Source organism: Helianthus annuus, chromosome 16 (assembly GCF_002127325.2).
Source record: "Helianthus annuus cultivar XRQ/B chromosome 16, HanXRQr2.0-SUNRISE, whole genome shotgun sequence".
Taxonomy (NCBI): domain Eukaryota; kingdom Viridiplantae; phylum Streptophyta; class Magnoliopsida; order Asterales; family Asteraceae; genus Helianthus; species Helianthus annuus.
In genome coordinates, this window is record NC_035448.2 from 134,529,846 (window position 1) to 134,540,136 (window position 10,291).

Sequence of the window (10,291 nt, forward strand, 5' to 3'; positions counted from 1 at the left end):
AACTTAGAAATAAATTTTTTTCCCCGGGGGTGCGCCCGCTCACCTTGGGTTGGGCTTAGGTCTGCCCATGAATATAATCCACATAAAATATCAATCCAAATTTCCATTCATCTCCCTTACATAATATTGATTAATCTAGACAAATAATAGCAATATAATCCACATAAAATATCAATCCAAATTTCCATTCATCTCCCTTACATAATATATTAAAAATCGGCCATTTTTCATATATAAATTTATGTGCGGTTTTCCAGTTAAAGAAAAAACTGATTACCGAAACAAAATGATGAAATGACAATTATACATTGATGCAACGCATATATATAAACTTATGTGCTGTTTTTGTTCTTTTACATTTACTTTTAGATACTTTAATCATAATCTGAATTTGCTTATTTTTATAAAATAAAATACCTATATATAATGTGGAGTACTTATAAAATTTTGGTATATAATGCAATATTCATTATTTTCATCCACATAAATACTCAAGTTTATTTTATTATAGCACCTTAAACCATCTTTTAACACACTCAGCCATGGCCCATAGTCTACGTCCATCACTTAAGTTTATTTTATTAGTAGATTATAGGTCCCGTGTTAATACACAGGATAAAATTATATATTTTATAATAAAGTGTAGACAAAATTACATAATTAAATTATTTTTAGAGAAAAATATTTGGATAGCACATGTGGTTTTTCTATTTTTCACGTTTATTCCCTAATTTTTTAAAATTACAGCTATAGTTACCAAGTTTTTGAATTTCGTTCCCGGATAGTCAGGACGTGGATGGGGTTAGTTTTGGGTGTTAGGTGCGTGTAAAATGACAAAAATACCCTTACTGTCAAATTAATAACTAAAAGATTAAAAGAAATATAATTAATATTTTACAGTTTATATGGCACCCACCACCCACCCTACCCACTTCATTTGCCTCACTCCACACCACCACCATCTCCACCTTCAACCATCACCACCATCTACCCCCCCCCCCAATTCACCATAACCACCACTGCCACAACCATCCCCACCACAACCGCCATCATCCCCGCTGATGATTTGGTTATCTTGTCTAAAAATGGAACCAGTTTGGTAGTTTCCATGTGTCCAAAGTAGAATGAGCAAAGTAATGAAGACAAAATGCTTCCTTGTGGTATACCAACATTTTGCTGGTAAAATCTTTGATCTGTATACAGCAGGTTGTTCTTCACATGTTGTTGAAGATTAAATTGGAGATCATATTTCGCTGTTATTCTGCTTCTTCCCTAATGTATTACCAAAATGATTATTTTTATTGTATCATAAAAAGGAAAGGATTAAAGAAAAAGTGATACCTGATCGAGAATAATGCTATGAGATGATCGAATTTGAGCATGAGATGGGAACTGTTTACACAAATTGATGTATGGAAGCACTTGAAAATGTTGGTTTGAGGTGATAATTTGGTGTGTTTGATGCAGGAGAAGATCATCGACTATAACATCTTTCATCAGATGAAGCTGTTTATCCTGATTGATGGAATCATAAGCTGATTTCGTGGAAACTACCAAACTGGTTCCATTTTCAGACAAGATAATCGATTTCATGGTTGAGGCAACGGTGATAATGACGGCGGTGGTGGTTGTGGCGGGGATGGTTGTGGCAGTGGTGGTTACGGTGAAGTGGGGGGGGGGTAGATGGTGGTGGTGGTATGGAGTAGAAAAGATGAAGTGAGTAAGGTAGGTGGTGGGTCCCACATAAATTGCAAAATATTAATTATATTTCTTTTAACTTTTTAGTTATTAGTTTGACAGTAAGGGTATTTTTGTCATTTCACTCGCACCTAACACCAAAAGCTAACCACCATCCACGCCAGGGACTATAGGTGTAATTTTAGAAAGTTAATGACTAAAGATGAAAAATGGGCAAACCACATGGACTATCCGAGCATTTTTCTCTTATTTTTATGACATATTTCAAACAATAGTGATTTAAATTACATATTTAAATCTATATAAATATTCCCATGTTTATTCTATGAAATTCTAGACCATTAATAATTCCAAAACGATTAATCATAAACATAATAATTAAAATAAAATTCTTATCTAAGTGCTTTAAACCTCTAAATAAATATTACTTTTGATTAATACTGTTACATGAATGTATAATCTTACGAAATTAGAATTCATAAGATATACATTTAGTTATAGTGATAAATAAGATTATATATTTATTTAGGTGATTTTTTCTATATCTTAAAATTTTGAAAGATTATATATATCTATATATATATATATAAATGAGATGGATTTGGGCTAGGTGGCATTTGTATTTGGCCATCTTGGCTGATGTGGCAACTTGGTTTAGGAGGGAAATCACACAAATTCACAATGGACACGGGATCCAGAAAGCATCGGGTCGGACTTTTGGATTTGGATCAATCATGATGGATCCTTTATATATGTCTTTTTTTCTAATTCTTCTTCCATACTCTTCAACAATCTTCACAACCCTAAAACCAAACCCTAGATCAACTCAACCTTTCTGGACGTCACAGCGATTTCTCATCTCTCTAATCAGATCTTCTTCCGCTATTGAAGGTATGTGGTTTTACCCTTCAATCTATTTTTCTTAGCCGTAGATTTTAATTTTATTCTTTTGATTTCTCTTTCTGATGTTATTTTGTTTCTTCACATATAATCTACCTCACATCTTTGTCGTTGTTGTTCCATAACAGATTCATGTTAGCAAGAAGTATTTTGATGATAAGCACCGAAAAAATTCTACCTGCACGTCTATTATATATGTAGTACTACAGATTCGATTCTGGCATAAATGTCCGATTGATGTTAACTTTTTTTGTATTCTTATTAATTTTATGGAAATTGGTTGATTAGATCCGTGATGACTGAACGTTAATTTTAGTGTAAAATGTTTGAAAATGTTTTAGTTGTTGGATTGCACGCAAGGTGTTTGATGAAATGCTTGAATGGGATAACGGGTTTTTTTTCATAATTTATGAGTTTATATTGATGGTTCTCTATGTTTGTGGTGATTTAGTAGAGTTTTTGATGCACTTTTTATACATGAATTCATGTCTGTTTTGCTTAGATCTAAAAGATTTTATATTGAAGCGTCACATTGAGTTTCAGAGACATGGCTTCTGGGTTAGTTTTGCTTAGATCTGATCTAATGTTATTCCGGTATATTGAAGCTCTTCAGTTTTAGACGATATTTAAGTTTTCTGAAAAAAATTATTATTTTGGCGGAAAACTGATAATTTGAATCCTGATATGTAGTAGTTTTTCGTGATTTTTTGATTTTTTTTGTTGTAATTGTTGTAAATGATTGTTTTTATAAAGATTGTTTCGATTGCTAAAAACCATTTGTTTTCTCATTTCTGTAGATCCGATAAAAGAAATTAAAGGTGTTTTGTTTTTTATGTTATTCGATTGTATTATACAAAGTTGTTTTTATGAATATTGTTGTGATTGCTAAAAATCATTTTTTGTCTGATTTCTGTAGATCTTATCAAAGAAATTAAAGGTATGTTTTTATTTATGTTGTTCGATTGTATATAAAGTTCATTTTATAAAGATTCTTTTGATTTCTAATAACGTTTTCTTTGTTCTGATTTCAGTAGATCCGATCAAACTTTATCTTTTTCTTTCTTTGGATTTCTAATAATCTTTGTTCTGAATTGTAATAACTTTTTCTTTGTTCTGATTTCTGTAGATCTGATTTCGGACTCCGATAATTCGTCAATCAAAAGAGGTTAGTTAAGTGTTATAGTTATTTTATCTTTTTTAAGTATGTAATATGTAATTTTATCCTTTATGTTCATTATATTTTTACCTATTAATATATGTTCTGAATGATTTATGGTTTGTATTTTCTCATGGTGAACCCTCAATCTTTTTTGAAATTCGGACTCGGATTGTTAGTCTACCAAAATAAGTTATGTTGTTCTGAATTTTGTAGATCCGATCATAAAATTGAGGGTATGTTGTTTTAGTTTGTTGTTTATCTACCGTGCATCTTTAATCTAAGCGATTGAACATTTATATTTTTTTTGCAAACAATATCAAGATCAGAGGTTTTGTTATCATCATCTACATTCTCTGATTTATGTAGTGTCTATGAACGTTAATCATGTCTTGGACATTTATCAAACTTACTGATTTTTGTTTATTTTGATTTTCATGTGAATCCCTAAATCTTGGATAACAATCGGACTCCGATCATTCAACAAGCAACAGAGGTTAGTTGAATGTTATAGTTGTTTTATCTTTTTTAACTGTGTAATGTTTGATTTTATCATTTATGTTCGGTGTTTTTTTTTTCAAAAATTAATAATATATGTTCTGAATGATTTATGGTTTGTTTTTCTCATGTTGAACCCTCAATATTTCGTGACAATCGAACTCGGACAGTTCGTCGACCAAAACAGGTTAGTTCAATTTTCTTGGTGTTGTTTGTTTTTTGATATCTATAGTCTTTGGTTTTAAATTTTGTGTTTATGCTATATTTTGAGAGTTTATGTGATTATCTTTTGAAGTTCGTATGGTTTGTTTTGTCAGTTATATTTTTTTGCTATTTAGTTATGTTGTTAATTATTTAAGGATACTTTAATTTCTTTTAAAATTGTTTTTGTTTCTATAAACAGATGGCCATTTTTAATGTTAATTTTTTGTATTCGAAATTGTTATTCGGTTTCTGTAAATAGACATTGTTTCTATAAATAGATTATCTTTTAAAATTATTATTCCTTTGCAGTTATGGATCCTAAAAACAACGCTCTTTCGTTGTTAAAGTTGATTGATCACTATAATCCTAATTTTTTGATATGTTTCTTTAGTTTTCAGTTTTTTTTTAAATTAGAAATATATGTTCTGAATGATTGATTGTTTGTATTTTTCCATGGTGAATCCTTAATCTTTTTTAAAATTCGGACTCGGAATGTTCGTCTCCCAAAACAGGTTAGTTAAATGTTGTTGGTATTGTTTGTTTTTTGATGTCTATACTCTTTCTTATTTCTTATTAAATTTTCTGTTTATGCATAATTTTGAAACTTTATGTTATTATATTTTAAAGTTCATATTGTTAGTTTTGTCAGTTATGAGTTTTTCTATTTAGGTTTAAGATACCTTTAATTTATTTCTAAAGATGTTTTTGTTTCCATAAACACATTACTGTTTTTAAGGTTAATTTTACTATTCTCAATTATAACTCTGTTTATGTAATTAGACATTGTTTCTATAAATAAGTTGTCGTTATATTTTTTTAAAAAATTCCTTATTCCTTTGCAGTTATGGATCCTAAAAACAATGCTACAATCGTTTTTAAAGTTGATTGATGACTATCATCCTATATTTTTGGTATGTTTCTTTGGTTTTCATTTTATCAACAGACAAAAAGTTATTTAAGCTTATAAGTTTTTTTTTTCGATTCATAGGAAATACCGTATGATGAGCCAGCTTATTGTGGGAAGGAAAAGTTCCATATGCTCAATGTATTGAACTTATTGATGATGACTTATGAAACTGCAGGAGTCTGAATCTTCTTCGAACACAAGAGGTTAGTTTAATTTTATAGTTTTTTTGGTGTTTTTTGATCCGGTATAATGATAGTTTTCATCGTTTATGTCAATCTCTATAATTTTTAAGTTATTTTGTTTAATATTTTTTTTCGCAAATCTAACTATGATATTTTTTGAAATTTGAAAATCTTTGTTTTTTTACTAATAAATTTTGTATTGTATTAATATGTATTAATGATTCTTTTGTTTTGGTTTTTTATTTCTGTTTTTTTTTCATGATTAACTAATAAATTTTATATTCTGTTAATTTTGAATCCATTAAAGATTATGTAAATTTTTAGTGTGTGATATGTTTTTTTCGGAATATTGATTGTGTTTCTAAAAATAAATAGGTTTTAAATTTTTTTGAAACCGTTCCTTTTTAATTATTTGTTTTAGAAGTTTCTCCCGATATTATAAGTTTGTTTCTATAAATAGTTTAGCCTTTTAATTTTTAAAAAGCCTTCATTTTTAATTTCCATATATGGATCAGAGTAACAACTGTCCTTCATTTTTAAAGCTTATTGAGGAAGATGTCTCATTACTTTTGGTATGTTTATTTGTTTTTTATTTCTGTTTTTCTTTTTTCATGATGACTATGATCCTATATTCTTTATATGTTTCTTTAGTTTTCAATTTTTTTTTTTAAATTAGTAATATATATGTTCTGAATGATTGATTGTTTGTATTTTTCCATGGTGAATCCTTAATCTTTTTTGAAATTCGGACTCGGAATGTTCGTCTACCAAAACAGGTTAGTTAAATATTGTTGGTATTGTTTGTTTTTTGATATCTATACTCTTTCTTATTTCTTATTAAATTTTCTGTTTAGGCATAATTTTGAAACTTTATGTTATTATCTTTTAAAGTTCATATTGTTAGTTTTGTCAGTTATGAGTTTTTCTATTTATGTTTAAAGATACTTTAATTTCTTTCTAAAGATGTTTTTGTTTCCATAAACACATTACTGTTTTTAAGGTTAATTTTTATATTCTCAATTATAACTCTGTTTCTGTAATTAGACATTGTTTCTATAAATAAGTTACCATTATTTTTAAAAAAAAATTCCTTTATTCCTCTGCAGTTATGGATCCTAAAAACAACGCTCCAATCGTTTTTAAAGTTGATTGATGACTATCATCCTATATTTTTGGTATGTTTATTTGGTTTTACATTTTATCAACAGACAATAAGTTATTTAAGCTTATATGTTTTTTTTCGATTCATAGGAAATACCGTATAATGAGCGACCTTATTGTGGGAAAGAAAAGTTCCATATGGCCAATGTCTTGAATTTATTGATGATGACTTATGCAACTGCAGGAGTCCGAATCTTCTTCGAACACAAGACGTAAGTTTAATTTTATCGTTTTTTTGGTGTTTTTTGATCCGATATAATGATAGTTTTCATCGTTTATGCTAATCTCTATAATTTTTAAGTTATTTTGTTTATTTTTTTGGCAAATCTAACTATATGAACTCATTTGTAACAGTTAGCAAGTTAGCAAGCGAAGGCAACTTTCCGAGTGAGCTGAAGGCATTGATAAACAAGAGGTTTGCGTTTAAGATAGCCATAGCTTCGTTTAATATAAAATAGAAATCAGATGGCTACTCTGTTTCCAAGTTGACTGAAAATCCTTCCATCATCAAAGATCTTGATACTCATTTTGATGTTTACCAGGTTCTATATGTACCCTAAACGTTAACTTAAATTTTTTATTATAGAAATCTTATACCACTTATGAATACTTATTGGAATTTATGAAATACATACAGGCTGCTGATGAAGAACCTTTAGATCCTGTTGCTTCTGATCCAAATCCAATTGTTAACGTTAACATCTGGGTTTGTTAAGCAACTTCTTTATATCAGTAAACCTTTATTATTGTTTTGTATTCAACTTTTATGTCCATTTATATTTTTTACTTTTTAAATTTTGTTGTACAGGATTCTGTTTCCCGTGTCGTTGATGAAGACACTCCCATGTCCAGTTTGAACAACAGCATCTTTACTACACCCTCTGGAGCTCATAATAGTTGTTCTTCAAAGATGCTGGACAATGAGCTGAAGCGTAATTTGAAAACGGTTTATGATGTGGATCTTTGTTCTTCTCAGTCTTCAACTAAACCGCGTCAGGGTGATTGTGAGAACAATGAAGGTTTGAAGATGAAAGCAAAGCTGGAAAATTAGTATTAACATTTAATAGTCATTTCAGTTTTTTCGAACAATTTGAGATGTTTTCTTTTGGTTAATTTTTTCCGGAACATTTATTTTAGTACTTGATGTTTGGTTTCATATGGATATTTCGTTTATTATCGTGGTATTAAAAGATTATTTGTTTGCTTTAATATTTATTAAATTTCCTCTTCTCTATTGCATTAATTCAAACCTTTTTCTTTTGTTACATGTAAATTGAATAGTTTTATGGATTAAATTATTTTACATAAATTGTCAAGTTAATTTATTTTGTTATATAACATTTAAGTTTACACAATTATTTGTTTAAAACTCAATAATATAATTTACAGGAAACATTTTGAGATCAACGGATTTGACTAACATCATTTTTTCGCCTAAAATTCCGAAATCACATCTTATTGGTTTTAATATTTGATCATCTATTCCATGCGATTGTATTACAAAATGACCCTTTCATTGTTTTATGTTACATGGCATTCTTTTAATGAAATTTTTATATACTTTTTAAAGCTTTCAATGAAATCTTAAGCTGCAATGTTATTTGATGTTATTATTTACATATTTTTTATCTACATCTACATTGTATATATATGATATTAATTGTTCGATATATTTGAACTGTATTAGACTTTTACAAAATTAAGAAAGTGTTGATGCACTTGTGTCTGTACTTTGTCTGTATTCGGTCTGTATGTAAACGATGTCCTTGGTAGTCTGTAAGTTGACCAAGTCAACCATCCTCCGGATTGGCTTGGCCAACAGTTAACATATGCTTGTTGTTTGTCTGCCTCGAAGGATAGCCTCGAAGGATACTGTTGATCCTTCGAGGTGCTCGAAAGATATGCTTCGAATGTTAGACCTCGAAGGATCATCCTTCGAGGTCCTTGCTGATCCTTCGAAAGCACCATATCCGAAAGATGATCCTTCGGACCATCTATCGGATCCTTCGACCAGACATCATGGGCTGGGTATATATATACCCATGCAGTGTGTTGTGTAAGACAGAGATGCACACAGACAGAAAGTTAGAGGGTTGAGAGAGTTCTGTCCGAAACACACACACACCCACTTTGAGAGTTTGCAAACTGATTGTAAACATTGTGCTTGTAACCGGAACCTTCATACGTATTAATACAGTGGTGTTAATCGGTGAACTCTTGTGTGTTTGTTTCTCTACTTGCTTCATCCCGGTTTTCTTACTAGCTTGGATTCCGCACTCGCTAGTAGGTTTGTATAACAAGGTTTAGGTTCGTAATCCTCCGCGAAAAGGGACCTACAAGTGGTATCAGAGCTTGGCTCTTTACCTTGTTTAAAACCGGGTTGTTCGAGTTCTTGGTGTGTTTGGACACTAGGTTTAGCACCCGTTTTGGTGGTTTTTCTTGCTTTTCTAAACTGAAAAACGGCTTCTAAACCTTTGGGAGTGTTCAAGGTTGGGTTGGGTAACTTGAAAACTTGTTTTTAAGTGTCTTGGAAAATTCCGGCCATATCTCCGGTCAGTATTCCGGTGAACAGGTTTTGGATAAGATTTCCATTTTTGGAATATTTTATTTCAAAATCGCAGTTGGTAAGGAAGGTACAGTCTGACCATTCCTTTTTGCCGAAAGTTGGCTCACCAACCACATCAACTTTTCACCAACCTGTCGTACTTTTGTCAGTGTGTCAGACCGTCGAAAGATAACTTTCGAGCTCGAAGGATCATCCTTCGATCAAGGAGATTCGAAAGATAACCATCCTTCGAACATCTTTCGGAGTCAGTGGGTTATCCTTCGAGTCAAGGAATCTTTTCGATAGATACATCCTTCGAGTTACTGTTCATTACGAAAGATAAGGATCCTTCGTGTTGGGTGAATCTTTCAAGGTTATCTTTCGAGGTTATTGTTCGAGCCATCAACAGTGATCCTTCGAACACTGTTGATTCTTCAAACAAGTGTCATCTTTCGAGACCTGTGTTCGAAACATAAGGAGAATCTTTCGAAATCATCTTTCGAAAGATAAGGATCCTTCGTATAGTCAATCTTTCGAAGTCAATCCTTCGAAGTCTTTGTTCGAAACTCAACAAGGATCTTTCGAACCTTGTTGATCATTCGAACAAGTATTGGTCTTTCGAACAGGTTGCATCTTTCGATTCATATCTGTTTTTGCACTTAACAGTTTGTGGTGTGTAGGATCAAAATGAGCTGTACAAGTCCTTGGGATTGGAGTACGGATCCACAACCAGATCTAAAACAGATGTCGATGGCTGAATATATGACGAGTACCATACCTAAACAACAACAATCAATTAGTCCAAGTCAATGGGCTTTGGTATCCAATCAAAGTCAAAGCATTCAAAACCTTTTGATCAGTGAAAGCGAAACGGGCAGTAACAATCGTCCACCAAAGCTAAATCACATGAATGAGTTTCCATCATGGAAAAACCGTTTTCACACGTATGTCCAAGGACAAAGCACCGATCTTTGGACGTGTTTCATAAATGCATTCAATGAAGATCTGGAGACTGCTGCGTCCACTTCTGAGGGTTATGC

The 10,291-nt window shown here is 31.1% G+C and overlaps 4 long non-coding RNA genes across 4 annotated transcripts; all 4 read left to right on the forward strand.

Annotated features, from left to right (window-relative positions):
• Positions 1-2,312: 2,312 nt before the first annotated feature.
• LOC110892133 lies at positions 2,313-2,887 on the forward strand. The gene is made up of 2 exons (XR_004883603.1): positions 2,313-2,589; positions 2,727-2,887. It is a non-coding gene; the product is annotated as an uncharacterized LOC110892133 (long non-coding RNA).
• A 1,142-nt stretch (positions 2,888-4,029) lies between these two features.
• LOC118488067 lies at positions 4,030-5,523 on the forward strand. The gene is made up of 3 exons (XR_004883604.1): positions 4,030-4,250; positions 4,423-4,439; positions 5,445-5,523. It is a non-coding gene; the product is annotated as an uncharacterized LOC118488067 (long non-coding RNA).
• Positions 5,524-5,532: 9 nt separating this feature from the next.
• LOC110892134 lies at positions 5,533-6,859 on the forward strand. Its single transcript, XR_002565855.2, has 3 exons — positions 5,533-5,566; positions 6,652-6,720; positions 6,797-6,859. It is a non-coding gene; the product is annotated as an uncharacterized LOC110892134 (long non-coding RNA).
• An 18-nt stretch (positions 6,860-6,877) lies between these two features.
• Positions 6,878-7,412, forward strand: LOC110892135. The gene is made up of 3 exons (XR_002565856.2): positions 6,878-6,918; positions 7,061-7,248; positions 7,344-7,412. It is a non-coding gene; the product is annotated as an uncharacterized LOC110892135 (long non-coding RNA).
• Positions 7,413-10,291: the final 2,879 nt, after the last annotated feature.